The sequence below is a fragment of the Dipodomys spectabilis genome, unplaced genomic scaffold (assembly GCF_019054845.1).
Source record: "Dipodomys spectabilis isolate Male_0828 unplaced genomic scaffold, ASM1905484v1 ptg000314l, whole genome shotgun sequence".
Classification (NCBI taxonomy): domain Eukaryota; kingdom Metazoa; phylum Chordata; class Mammalia; order Rodentia; family Heteromyidae; genus Dipodomys; species Dipodomys spectabilis.
The window spans coordinates 610818-625607 of record NW_024870991.1 but is presented as its reverse complement, the minus strand read 5'-3'; positions in this window follow the sequence as shown (position 1 = coordinate 625607).

Below are 14790 nucleotides of genomic sequence, written 5' to 3'. Positions count from 1 at the left end.
ATTTGCCTCCAATAATATACAAATCTATTTATGGTTGATATTTCACAAAATATATAGGAAATATGTATACTGGAAAGTAAAAACCATCATCAATAGAAGAAAGAAAGTTTACATAAATGAACAACCACAAAACTATGAAGGAAAATAACATAATTAAATCAAGTGTATGTAAATACATGTTATATTCTTGATGTTATATATATTATATTATATAATATATGAAATTGAATATGAGTTTTCAAACTACAAAGGCATTTAAATTTTTAGTCTTAAGTCATTATTTCACAAAATATTAGTGTAAAATATTTTGGGGAAATACAGCTATAATTTGATTCTAATTATATGATTATATGAATATATATTTGTGTTTTTCTAGATCTAACACTGATTATTAATAGATGAATAAACATATACATATATTTGTATATATCTGTCTATGAAGTGAATATAATGAAACTGTCTACACTATGTATAAAAATGCTGCTATGAGTTGAGTCCAAGAGACTCACGTCTGTAATCCTAGCGATGTGGGAAGCTGGGTTCTGAGGTTTAGTCTCTCTTACCCTCAAGGCCTTAGATTTTCAGAGGAGGTCTTGGCCCTTTAGTGTAGCAAAGAGACACATATGCAATGGGATCACACTCCCCAAACCCAGAGGAAAGTCAGTAGAAATCAAGACAAGCCTCTTATGACGCTCTACTCAGTTTCTGTGCCAAGATGGCCATCTGTAGAACATCAGAGAGAAAGCAGGCATTCCCTCCAAAAAGGTCTAAAAAGAATCTTCTGAACTATAATCTCTGGCTATATTGAATTAATCCTTATTTCCCTTCCCAAGCTGCAAACACATAGAAATATGGCAAGGGCTCAAGAGAGATGGACAAAGATTTACAAATACATAAAATTATATACTCTGTATTAGTAATTCAATGACAAATCACCAAAGCATGTCTTGAATTTTTCTTTTTTCTAAAGGAAATGGAAACATACTCTGAATGTATCAGGAACTGAGTGACAGTTTGGTTGCTGAATTGTTGAATGCACTCCTGGGCAAAGGAGACACATATAAGGAAGAAATTATGTGGGGGTGAATATCTTCACACAGATTCACAAAATAATGGCTATAACTTCTATGATGTCACAGCCACCATTGCCATAGCAACAAATAGGTGTCAGGCACTGGTTTTGCCCTGAAGTGGACTCAACCACACCAACAGGCACTAAGAATGAGAGGGAATGACTACTAGCCACCAGACTTCAGCTTGAAGAGCTGTCCTGACCAGAAGCTAGGATAAATTGAGCAGGGGAAGGCTGATCTCCATGTAAGACTCCTGAACACTAAGGATTAGGCACTATTATAGATATTGGAGAAGCAGAAGTGAATGTGGCTCTCTCCTCACCAATTTCATGCTGAAATGAAAACCAGAAATCATAATGATAATTTCTATAAATCAGAGACATGACATTGGTGATTTTGTAGTAACAACTTCACATTGAGGATGGGAGGAGACAATCCTGAACAAGAGATAGTTGATATAAGAGCCATCATCCAGGCAATTATCTAGGAGCAGGTACTCCAGGCAGTAAGAACAGCAAGTACATCCCCCATTGATGGGAATGGACCTGACTTACTTCAGAAAAGGAAAACAGCAATGACATGCTTGCTTGTGAAGTAAGAATGGAAATGTACAATGAAGAAAAAAGAGTTCAGAAATGAAGATAGGAATAAAATAGATAGATATGGGATACTGTGGATTAGAAGAAGAAAAGTTCTGATTTTAGTATAAAACTGACATGACCCACTGGAAACAAAGTGCTAAATTAGCAGTCAGACACATCTGATTCACCGAAATAATATTTCTAAAATGTGATTCTTGCTGGGATCTGGTGGCTTACAATTGGAATCCTATTTACTCAGGAGGCTGATATCTGAGTATGAGATTTAAGGAAGCCCAAAGAGGAAATTTGGTAAGACATGTGCAATCAAACACCAAAAATATGGATATGAAGCTATAGTTCAAGTGGAGGATCACTAGCCTTGAGGAAAAATGCTAAGAAACAGCACTGAAGCCTTAGGACCCAAACCCAGGACGTCAAAAACAACAAAGCCAACAAATAAAATTTGATCCTCAGTCATTCATCACTTAGCATTCTAGTTCAATGTATTTGGTATGAGTCTTGGAAATTATATCCTTAGCAAATGTTCTCCCCGGATATTTTGCTTCGTTACCAACTTTCAAACCCCTGGCAGCACCAATGTCTCCTCCCAGTTAGCATAGCAGTCAACCACTGGAAATTTGAAGATATATTTTATTTACCAGAAGAATTGGGATCATCTTGTCACATACAACAAATGAGTAGTAGCCACATTCCAATATTCTGAATGTTTATAATCCTCCTTTCAGTTAATAAGCATTAAAGTTTAAAAATTCAAGAACTGTTATCAAATTAATTTAATAGTCATCATTTTTCCACCCACTCATGTAACATATGTTTATAAAAGGAGAGACTATTTGAAAGTGTATACATGATATCTTCTATCTCTAATAATCTCAAGAAATAAGGTTTTACACAAACACCCTGATTGTTTTGCCAAAGGAAAGGATAAGAGATTTAAATAAGTGACCTAACATCTCAGATGGAAAATGCTATTGGCTTTAGAACAATTTCTTTTGTCTAGAACTGTGGAAATCAGTTTCAGAAATGCCAGAGGCAAAGTGTATTATTCAAATCACATTATCATGAGGTACAAGCAGTCTGTCTAGATCAACCTTCCAGGAAAAAAAATCAATGAATGAAAAGCAATGCTTCTAAAACAAGCCAGTTGGTGGTGGTTCATGCTTATTATCCTAGCTACTTAGAAGTCTAAGCCTGGCCAGGAAAATCCTTCCTGTCTGCAACCAGCAGACAGGAAACATTAGCTCTGTTCCTGAAGCCCAGATGGACGGCCTCTGACAACAGACATCCAGACATACAACACCCCTATTTGAAATATTATCAAATGCATTCACATAATATCTCCTTTTTGGGAGATAATGTTTAAAAGATGTATCAAAGACAGTACAAAAAGGCATTTAAAAAACGCAAAGTGATATTGGAAATATGTACTCACTGACTGAAATGTAAGTTACTGCCAGAATGATATTAATGAGGCTAGAGGCCCAATTGGAAACTTATCCACTCAAACATCTTTCCTCACATCTCGTCAGCCTGAACAGTGAGACTTTTGAATGCAAGGAATGTGTGTGAGCATATAATTGTAAAAGTAATAATGAAAAGCTAGGCATTGGAAGCTCAGGCCTGTAAAACTAGCTACTCAGGACCCTTAGCTATGAGGAACTCAGTTCAAAGCCAACTGAGCAAAGAAGGCTCTTACCTCCATTTAAACAGTAAATACAGGAAGCTGAGCTGTGCTTCAAATGGTAGAGTGTTAACATCGCATATAAGAGCTAAGCAACAGTACCTAGGTCCTGAATTAACCCCAGTACTGCCTCTCATACACATATAGCCCTTATATGTGTGTATACTAAGGAAGTTTCTTTACTGGGAAATTTTTCTTGGTTGCTTGTTCGTTATGTCATTCGAACACATGTTGAATTTGGGGTTTCCCGGCCAACTCTTCAACAAACTAGGATCTATGTTGCCTCATTGGATTTTGCTTCACAAGTTACAAAATACTTTGACATATTTTTGGTTTGGTGTTTGGGGGGAGGTTGGCTTTTGTAGTACTTATATGTGTGTATACACATATAAGGGCTATATTTTCTAACTAATTTTCTTTTTATTGTGAAAATACTGTACAGAGAAATCCATAATCTTACACACATGCTTCAGAATTATATGCCCTTGTTTAGGTTTCATAGGGAGCACAATATATCCAGCCTCTGGATCATTCTTGTAATCTTAGCTGTTCACAAGGATGGTATCTGAGTATCACAGTTTGATGACAACCCAAGCTAATAAATCCTCAAATTCTTATCTTCAATTAAGTAGAAAAAGCCAGAAGTGGAGATGTGGTTCCAGTGGCACAGTGACATCATTGAGTAAAGCAATTTAAGCAAGAGCTCCAGACCCTCAGTTCAAACCTGAGTACTGGCCCACTAGTACTACAAAAGCCAACCTCCCCCCAAACACCAAACCAAAAATATGTCAAAATATTTTGTAACTTGTGAAGCAAAATCCAATGAGGCAACATAGTTCCTAGTTTGTTGAAGAGTTGGCCGGGAAAGCCCAAATTCAACATGTGTTCAAATGACATAACGAACAAGCAACCAAGAAAAATTTCCCAGTAAAGAAACGTCCTTAGTGTTCACTGTGACCCCTGAAAAAGAGACCTTTTTCTATGCTTTTTGAAAATTGGTGTTTTTTTCAGTAAGGTAAATAGTATAAACCTTTACTGTAAGTTATAGGAGTCATTGGAATCTCCAATTGAAGTGAATGTACAACAAAAAGCATACAATATTACAAGTTTCTATGTCTCTGTTGAGACACTAGAAACTTGTTATAGTGTGGCCTCTCTGAAAGAGAAGGGAGATGCTCAGCATCACTGGTCATAAAAGAAATGCAAATCAAAACCAAAATCACATTTAGATCCCACTCACCCCAGTTAGAATGGCCATTATCAAGAAAACAAATAATAACAGATGCTGGGGTGGATATGCCTAAATAAGAAACCTACTACACTGATGGTAGGAATGTAAGCTGGATCAACCACTCTGGAAGGCAGTATGGAAATTCCTCAAAAGACTAAGCATAGAACTCCCTTAAAATCCAGCAATCCCACTCCTCACAGTTATCCAAATGATCTTAAACTTGGGCACCATAAGCTACCAGCACAACTATGTTCATTGCAGCATTGTTTAACATAGCTAAGATATGGAGCCAACCCAGTTGCCCCTCAATAGATGAATGGATCAAGAAAATATGGTATATTTACAGAATGGAATTTTATGCTTCTATCAGAAAGAATGGCATCGTCTCTTTTGTAAGAAAATGAAAAGACTTGGAAGAAATCATACTAAGTTAATCAAACCAGTCCCAAAGAAACATGAGCCCTATGATTTCCCTCACTTGCAATGATTAGCATTAGCCTATTACTCCTGAAAGTGTATCATAGTAGTGCAGGAGTTATGAATATACACATGACCATACAAAATGATGCTAACTGAAATGAATGCTAATACATAGAAACGCAGGTCTTCTTTTGTTTAGTTGTTAAGCTTGATGTAACCAATGTACTGCAGATAGTTCATTTTTCTTACTTTATGTTATTTTTCTTCTCCTATTGGTTTTATCCATGGCAATTCCCATCTGAGATTCCAGTACCCTGAATTCTGTATATGCATTTATCTGATTGGGGGAAGGGAAGGGAAATAACAAAATGCTGAAAGAAGTTTAAATGGTGATGCATTGCAACAATGATATTCACAGGAAATTAACTTTACAACGGGGAGGGATTGGAGGGAAGGGACAGAGGGAGATAAACACTGGAGTGGGTAAAAATGTTCTTTTAGAAATATAACTTACTCATATAACTGTAACCCTTCTATACAGCATCTTTATAATAAAATAGATTTTTAAAAATATAAAAATTAAATTTTTTTCATAAAATCTCAAGCTGATACCAATGGAACTTCTCAGTTCGTGTCAAAGAGTTTTTCATGACTTTCAAGAAGCTAGTACTAAGTACATATAAACACAATTAAGAGATAAAGAGAAAAGTAGCGCTTTTTATTTTGTTAGATGAATAAAGGAAAATTTGTTTTTGTTTCTGTTAACATAGAATATGTGTTTGTTATCTAAGCTTTTCCCAAGTCAGACTAATCTCTTTTCCTTAACTTTCTTTGGTATGTATAACTTGGATATGTAATCTGAGATATAAGAAGTATTCTTTGTTCAATTTGGAGGCACTCCTCCCTGGTCAAGAAGTTAAACTGGAACACCCTTCACACTTGCTGTGGTTTCTCTTGCACAGCTTACTGAGGAACTTAGGAGTTTGAGAAAATGACTGCTAATTAAGTGCCTCTTACTAATAAGAATTATTGGTAGAATCTGAAAACATATTTGGGTAATAAATAGACTAGAAAAAGGTTAGGTTTGCTATTTTATATCACTGTATTTCTTTTTGCCTAAGTATATAAGCCAGACTTACCCTAAAGACCTAGAAGAAGCAAAATGGCTTATAGAGTTCAGATCATTTCTTTCCGCAGAAGATGACAGCAGCAGAAGGTATACAGGTCCACAAGTGGCACAAGGAAGGGAGAGTTTGATTTCTCCTTAAATGTTAGGGTCGAATGCTCAATGAGGAACCCTATGGACATATAACAGCTTAAGGATGTAACAATTCCTGTGTCGCTCCATCTTAAGAAGCTGTCACCAGTCTCCCATCACACTGTAGGTGCCATGCCTGACTGGTGACCTTGACTGTGTCCTGAGAATGTCCAGCAAGGCTCTGTAATGTTCACTGGAGAGTCTGGATTACACTCTAACAGGACATACAGGAACGTGGTAATAAGGTCTGAGTCAGGGTTTTGTCAGCTCTAGATGATTTGTAACAGTCACTACTGTCTTCTGGCTAAGAATGTGGATTTATTATCAGGGTCCTGCACACAAATTTATCACAAGTGTTAGTTTGCACCATTTCCTTATGAAAGACAACAAAAGGTCATTAATGCCATCTGACATATTCTCATCAGTATTTACTAGGTTAAAAGCTATATAAAATCAAGTTCATCATAAGGAAAAAACCCAGACAAAAACCAAAAATGTTTTTCTGTACATATCATATGTGACAAAGTATTAAAAGTTAATGAAGCTGGGAAAGTTAAATGGATTTCTTTTTTACTATGGTTACAACTGTCTTTTACATTTCAACTACTTAACGAAAACAAGGTAGGCCAATCACAGCCGGTGGCTCACACTTGTAACTCTAACTGAGATCTGAGGAAAGTGGATTATAGCTAGACCAGGTTAGAAAAATCTGTGAAATTTTGATCTTTTGTAACTCTAACTGAGATCTGAGGAAAGTGGATTATAGCTAGACCAGGTTAGAAAAATCTGTGAAATTTTGATCTCCAATTAACCATTCAAAATCAAGAAGTGAAGGTTGGTTCAAGTCGTATACAGCTACCCTTGATTAAAAAAAAACTAAAGGTCAGCTCCCTGAGTTCAAGCTCCATTATACACACACACGGACACACACACACACACACACACACACACACACACACAAACACATTTTATCTCAAAAATAGCCAGTGACCAGGAAACAGAAACAAGATGATATTTTTCTTTGTTTTCTTTCATTTTTGTGATTTTTCTTCATTTATCTCTCTTGGAGAAGTTAAAGGCGTCATATTAAAAGAGAGACAAATGATGAACATGTGCAACAGTGGTATTCAATTGGTACTATATTGAAAATGACCCATGCAACTTGTTTGTGGGGAAAGACTGGAAAACTAAGAGATGAAGGGAAAGGGTAACATTGTCCAAAAAGAAATGCACTCAGGGAAGTAGAGTTGTGGCTTCAGCAAAAGAGCTCAAATCAGTGCTCAGGGCCTTGGTTCAAGCCTCATTACTGACTGAAACAAAAACAAATAAAAAAGAAATATAGTCATTACCACATGTATGTCATTATCCCCTCTAAAGCAAAATAATGAATAAGAATAAGAATAAGAACAAGAAGGAGGAGGAGGAGGAGGAGGAGCAGGAGGAGGAGGAGCAGCAGGAGCAGCAGGAGCAGGAGCAGGAGGACAGGAGGAGGAGGAAGTTAATAAAACCAAACCAGTGAGAGAGAAAAATTGAGAGAGCAAGGGAGGGGGTGACATTTCAAAAAAGAAATATATCCATACCTCACTTATACGACTAAAAACTCTGTGTAACTCATCTTTGTAATAGTAATACAAAAGAAAAAAAAAACAGAAATATAGTGCTGGAGGTATAACTCAAATGTAAGATCTGACTAATATGTATGTGATACCAAGTTCAAAACCCATTATCAATTTCCCCTTCAAAAATGGCTCTTCTCATCAGGTGTGCTTTCCCTAGCTTATGAAAAGGGGTGCAACCAGTTAAAGAGAGAGAAAAATAAGCTGTCAGGCACAGAACTGTGCTTTTAAAGAGCAGTACTTGCTAGAACACGTGTTGACTGGAACAGACGATAACTCCATGTTTTCTGAAATACACAGTCCTAGTTGAACTTGAATACAGGCTCCACTGTATATGAGATAAGGTCTCAAAATTAACTAAAGTCTCTGGAGATCAAAGTCTTCATAGTTAAAGTGAGCATAACAATACATATCTCACATTATGAAATCTGGATGTCATCAAACCTGGAGTGGGTTTTATCTTAGGTGTGTGTGAAACACTCAAAAACTGCTGGCAGGAGTATAAACTGGTATGATGTTTACTGTATTACTTAACAGTAATACAGCAAGGATACAGCTCATGCCTGTTATCTTACAAAAGAGGCAGAGAAAAGAGGATCAAGGTTCTAAGCCGGAACAGGAAAATGGATCAGACTCATCTCCATTGACCTCTAAAGAAGCTTGAGGTGGAGTTTGGTTCAAGTTGTAGAGTGCTAGACTTGAGCAAAAATCTCAGGAACAGTGAACAGGCCCTGAGTTCATGCCCTAGGACCAGCACAAGCACAAACACACACACACACACACACACACGCACTCACACACACCACACAAACACACACACACAAACACACACACAATTTTGTATATTCCTATGACCCCACACCCCACTTAACAATACTTTCCCACTTCCAAGCTCACCAGTTGTTCTTGTTTTGTTTTGTTTTAAAAGGGACTTGCTGTGTAGCTCAGGCTGCTCTTAAGCTTACAATCCTCCTGGATGCTGTGATTACAGGCATGTCTACCATAATTGGCTTCACTCAGTAACTCTATCTATAACATTTTTTTGCAAGAAATTCATTCATACTCATGAAGATATGTGACTTAAAGCTGTTCATATTAATATTCTACTGTACAAAATATAAATAATATAGCTGGACATGGTACTATTAGGAGTTGAGGAAAGCCAGATTTACACTACAGAACCTTGTCTCCAAGGAAAGAAAATCTATAAATATAAATCTACTATGAGACGTACAATATGTTAAATTTATGTAATGGAAAAAATTGGTTATTGTTAATGGAAATAAAATCTTGGCAGAAATTTTAAATACATACATATGTATATATATATATATATTTAAATTTTGAGAAAGAAAATTTAAAGTGGTATTATCTGCATTTTTCAGTCTGTCACCTACCTATTTACTGACACAATAATTTCTGTTTAGTCTTCACAAAACACTGTTCTCTCACATAAGTACAAAAAACTGCAAAACAAAAAGTACAAAAAAGTGCATTAACATAAATGCAAATGTAGTTTATTCCCTACCATAATAATTTGGAGAAAACATGCATTAAGTTAATGGCACTGAATACTGCTCAAGAAGGAGAGGCAAAGAGAACGTAGATTATGTCTCTCTCTATCTCTCTCTCTCTCTCTGTGTGTGTGTGTGTGTGTGTGTGTGTGTGTGAGTTCCATGAGTAAATAATGGAGTCAGAAGTTGCCCTAATATTCCTGTTTAGTCTTTTTGTGCAAAGCTGACACTCTACCACGAGAGCCACAACTCCACTTCTAGATTTTGGTTTCTCAATTGGAGAAATATCTCAGATTTTTCTGCATAGGCAGCTTTAAACCAGGATCCTCCGATTCTTCCTCTAAAGTAGCCAGGTTTTAAAATATGAGCCATAGGTGGACAGCAACTATATTAATATTTTTGCATGTTTAAATGAATTTTTAGAGTAAGACATAGATGTTACTTTTGAGAATGTAGGAAAATAGTAATTAATATTTAAGAGATTTTAAAGCATACAAAGCTGAGAATAGAATTTAGTTGATAATAGAATGGAATAAATCAAAATTACCTATGACAGTTTTCAGTCTGTGCACAGAAATGATTGCATTTTTGGAGCTCAAGGCCATCAAATAGCTGAGCTCCAGCTGGCTGCTATGCTCATGAGGCCAGCTAGTGCTATTCACAAGAATGTGATGCTGTTGGATGGCATGGATCAGCTTCAAGTTCAGAACCTGAAATATTTCTATTGATCTAGAAGTGGAAACACACCAGGACAGAATGTGATTAAAATGCTGAATGCAAAATCCATTGAGTCCAAGGAAGACAGAATAACTCTTTCTATATCTGAAAGAGTATTCTCTCACCAAGAATCCTGAGCCGAATATGGTGGTCAATGTTTGTAATCTCTGAACTTTAGAGGATGATTTAGAAGTTAGCTTGAGACCAGCCTATGTTTTAGGCCAACAGAAGGACACATAGTAAAATGCTATCTTAAAACAACAACAACAACAACAATAACAAAAGTCCCAATAACTGGGAATGTGGTTAGTGGTAGAGTGCTGGCCTCGCATGCATGAAGCACTTGATTTGATTCCTCAGTATGACATAAGCAGAAAAATTGGAATTGGTACTGTGGCTCAATTGGTAGAGTGCTAGTCTGGATCAAAGAAGCTCAGGAAGAGGGCCCAGGCCCTAATTTCAAGCCCCACCGCTGGCAAAATTAAACAACAACAACAACCAAATGCAAAATGCTGTTTGTTGAAATAAATATGTTGAAGAAATGTTGATGCTGACTAGAAAATTTTGCTGTAGCCATTCATGATGAACTTTGTTAGGAAAAAGTAAAATAAATTAATGAAATATTATCTGGCATTAGACAGGACATAGTGTGATCTAAAAATGATTGCTGTCTTTGGTGACTTGACACAACTAACATTACAAATACATTTATAGATTGTAATTTTTTAAGGATACAATCGTGGGGTTTTTTTTCTTTTACAAAATAATTTTACTGCAGGGGGCCAGTGGCTCAGACCTATAATTCTAGCTACTAAAGAGTCTGAGAACTGAGAGTCTCTGCTCAAAGCCAGTCCAGGGAGGAAAGTCTGTGAGACTCTTATCTCCAATTAAAGGTTCAGAAAATGTGAAGTGGCACTGTTGCTCAAGTGGTAGAATGCTAGACTTGAGCTGAAGAGCTGAGGGACAATGCCCAGACCCAGAGCTCAAACCCCACAACTGACAAAAAATAATAATAGTAATAACATTAATTTTAGAGTTACTATTAAGGTATTATATATAAAGGCTACCATTTCATAAGTTTGTTTCTTTGCTCAAAGAACACATATGTATCTTCATTTCCAACCACCAGTATTTGGCCATCTTCTTTCCAGCTGATCTCTGGGTGTAGAGGGAAAGTGTAATGCAAAGCAATACAAAACAGTTCTGACTATAAATAATTTTTCTCTGCACATCCTAAAAATCAATGATGGTAGCATGAAATAAAAAATCCCTAAGTTTACAACATTCTTCTAGACAAGTTAAAGAAATCCTGAGAACAAGTATTTTAAGAATAATTTCAGAGAGATAAATCTCTGGGCCTAGGTTCTGTCTCTGAAATTTATTACTCAAGGCTAGTGCTTGCACTTTGAGCCTCAGTGAACCTTCCACTTATCTGGTGGTTAATTGAACAGAAAAGTCTCACCAACTTTCCTATTCAACTTGGCTTTGAACTAGGATCTAGAGATCTCAGCCCTCTGAGTAGCTAGGATTATAAGCATGAACCCCTGGCAACTGGCTAGAATAATTCCTTACCTGACACAGAAGCCAGTTAATATTAATTGTCAATCATGTTTAACTTTGTAAAATAAAATTTGCTGAAATGCCTTACAGTAGAAATAAGGCATAAAATGTGTGTGTGTTACAAAGTTCTTACTAAAAGCTACATAATTTACTTGTTTTTTTTCTTTTAAAATTGTGTGTTTTCCAGAATCATACCTCATCTTCCCTTGCTGTTTCTTTAGTTTATTTCGTACATGCCCACAGCTTTTTCAATTATCATTTCTTTATGTAAAGAGCTTGCACATATATATTATCAGTCCAAATTCCTTGTATGCATCTATCATCCACATATTCAACTGCCATAAAAACTTGTGAAACAATAGTCACCTCTTTCCATTACTGGATATTAACGTGTAAATAAAATTTACAAAAACAGAGAATAACATCAATAAATGTAACTAGATTTTAAGAGTAATGTTAAACATAAATTCAAGGTTGATTATTTTCTGAGCAATGTAATAAAAACCCCAAGGAAAAGAAATCAACTATTTTAAGTGCTGATATTGTGGTTTAAACTCAGGATCCTACCTTCTCACTTAAGCTTTTTCCCTAGTGGGTGGTGCTCCATACATGAACCGTAGGTCCTCTTCCAACTTTATTTTGGGGATTATATAGACATAAGAATCTCATGGAATAAAAAATCAGTTGTGTCCCTATTTTTTGGGGTTCATTTCAATTAACATCATCTTATATGGTCATACGGTACCATGTACTAGTTACTACAAGTAAAGGAAACTAGGGGACCTATGTTTATTTGGGCCTGGCATATTTCACTTAATATAATTTTTTTCACATCTTTCCATTTCCTTACAAATGGGAGATGTCATTTTTCTGACAGAGGCATAGAATTCCATTATATATATATACACACACACGCATATATATACACATATATATACATAAATATACATATATATCACATTTTCTCATTTTTTATTGGGAAAATACCGTACAGAGGGTTTGCAATTACATGGGCAATGTAATAAGTACATTTCTTATCAAGAATTGCCTTCTCCTTTGTTTCCTCTTCCCATCCCTTTCCATCTCTGTGCAATTCTTGTCTCCAATTCACTGCCAAAGAAAGCTGGAAGTGGATTCATGGCTTGTAGCCTACAGCATAAAGCTCAGGAACAGAACCCAAGCCTTGAGTTAAAGCCTTAGAATAGTGCGTATATATACACAAATAAAGTAAGTCACTCAAGTTCTCAACCTTCCATTTCCTTAAACTTAACTTTAATCTTGGTCAGAACCCTAAGAGTAACCTTGATGATAATAGTAACCCGATCCTAAAATTAATGGAAATTAATCAAGTTTAGATACATCCTTACAGATACCCATTGTCTTTGAAATGGTTTGAAATTTGCTCCAAATCCTACAGATTCCCTAACGTGGACTCTGAAATCTATCTTGTTCCCTATTAGGAATCATTAACCTCAAATCCTCATATCATGAAAGATACCATAGTTTCCATTGATCTTAACTTTTACTGAACTGTATATCCAAAAAGAAACTGCGAGTTTATTTAAAATCTACTCTCCTTCCAAACCCTAACTATATATCTAAACCTTACTAGAAACCTAACTCTAAATTTAACCCTATTGAACCCTGAATAGGAAAATTAGGGAAAATATGTAATTTTTGTTAAATTTCGCACTTAGTTTACTTGAAAGTGTTAGTAGAAACTCAGTTTTACCTTAAAGCTTATCATTCCCTAACCCTAATCCTAAACTGAATCAGGAAAATAAACCTAAACCTAGAACTAATGGCCTTTGGAGTCTAAAAGCCACACAAATACATTAGTTTTTGTTCATAGTAACTTCAACTCATCTATCTAAAAATAGTTTGTCGTTTCACTCATTGTCTTGTCTTTATTGTAACTCTAACCCTAATCCTCACCCTAATCATACTCTAATCTTAATATTATTACCAGTTTTCTATTTCACATTCAACCTAATTATAACTCTACATGTTATTCGAAGATTTACATTTTTTGACCCTAAATTTTCCATTTCCCTAATGCTTAAACTAAGCCTAGCTGGAACTAAAACCTAACTTTCACCCTAATGATAATCCAATTCTAATGTTTAAGAAAAATACTCTAGTTTTTAATCATTGTAATGAATACTCCAGTTTTCACTCTGGAAATGAGTTTCAGTTTGCCCTAATGCCCACAAATTTTCTGTCTCTACATTGAAACTCATCTTGTTCTTTAACATGAGCCATTATATTACTTGTCCTCAAATTCTCTTACCAGGAAAAATACTGTAGTTTTCATTGATTCTACCTTTTCCTGAACCACTGTATCTGAAAACAGTTTCAGATTTACTTACCATCTAGTCCATTACTTAACGCTAACTCTCAACCTAAACCTGGCTGGAAAACTCTCATTAACCACTACAAGAATGATCACTGAAAAATAAATATAATAATAATGTTATAGTTATTATTCCGCCTCATATGTTTGCTTCTACTTGTTAGTGAACACAATTTTATACTAAGAGCTTTCTTATTTGTAACAGTAAATATAATCAGAAGAAAATACTGACCCTAATCTTAATCCGAATTATATGACAATACTAACACTAACATAAGTACACTAGTTTTCACTCATCATTCCAAACATAGGTTTCAATTTTTCCAATATCTAAGTCATTTTCTAACCCCAAAATTAATCTTTCTTAACTGGAACATTGAGAATAACCATCAGCCTCATTGTAAGTAGATTCTAATATTAATAGCAATACTCTAGTTTACATTCATTCTAATTCTTACCAGGCTTATATTAAAATTTACCTTCATTTTGACCCTCATTTTTTTTCTCCTTCACTCTAAGCCTAAACATGGCTGGAATCCTAACCATAACCCTGACACTAATCGTATCCCAATTCTAAAATGTATGAAAAATGCTCGTTTTATGCAATCCTAACTGAAATTCCACTGGTAATTCTTGAAATAAATTGCAGGTTTCCTGTAAACCCTACAGATTTTTCACTCTTAACTCTGAATGTATTTTGTTCCATAACAGGAATCATTATACCCATTCATCTCAAATCCTGATTTTATGAAATATCCATTATCC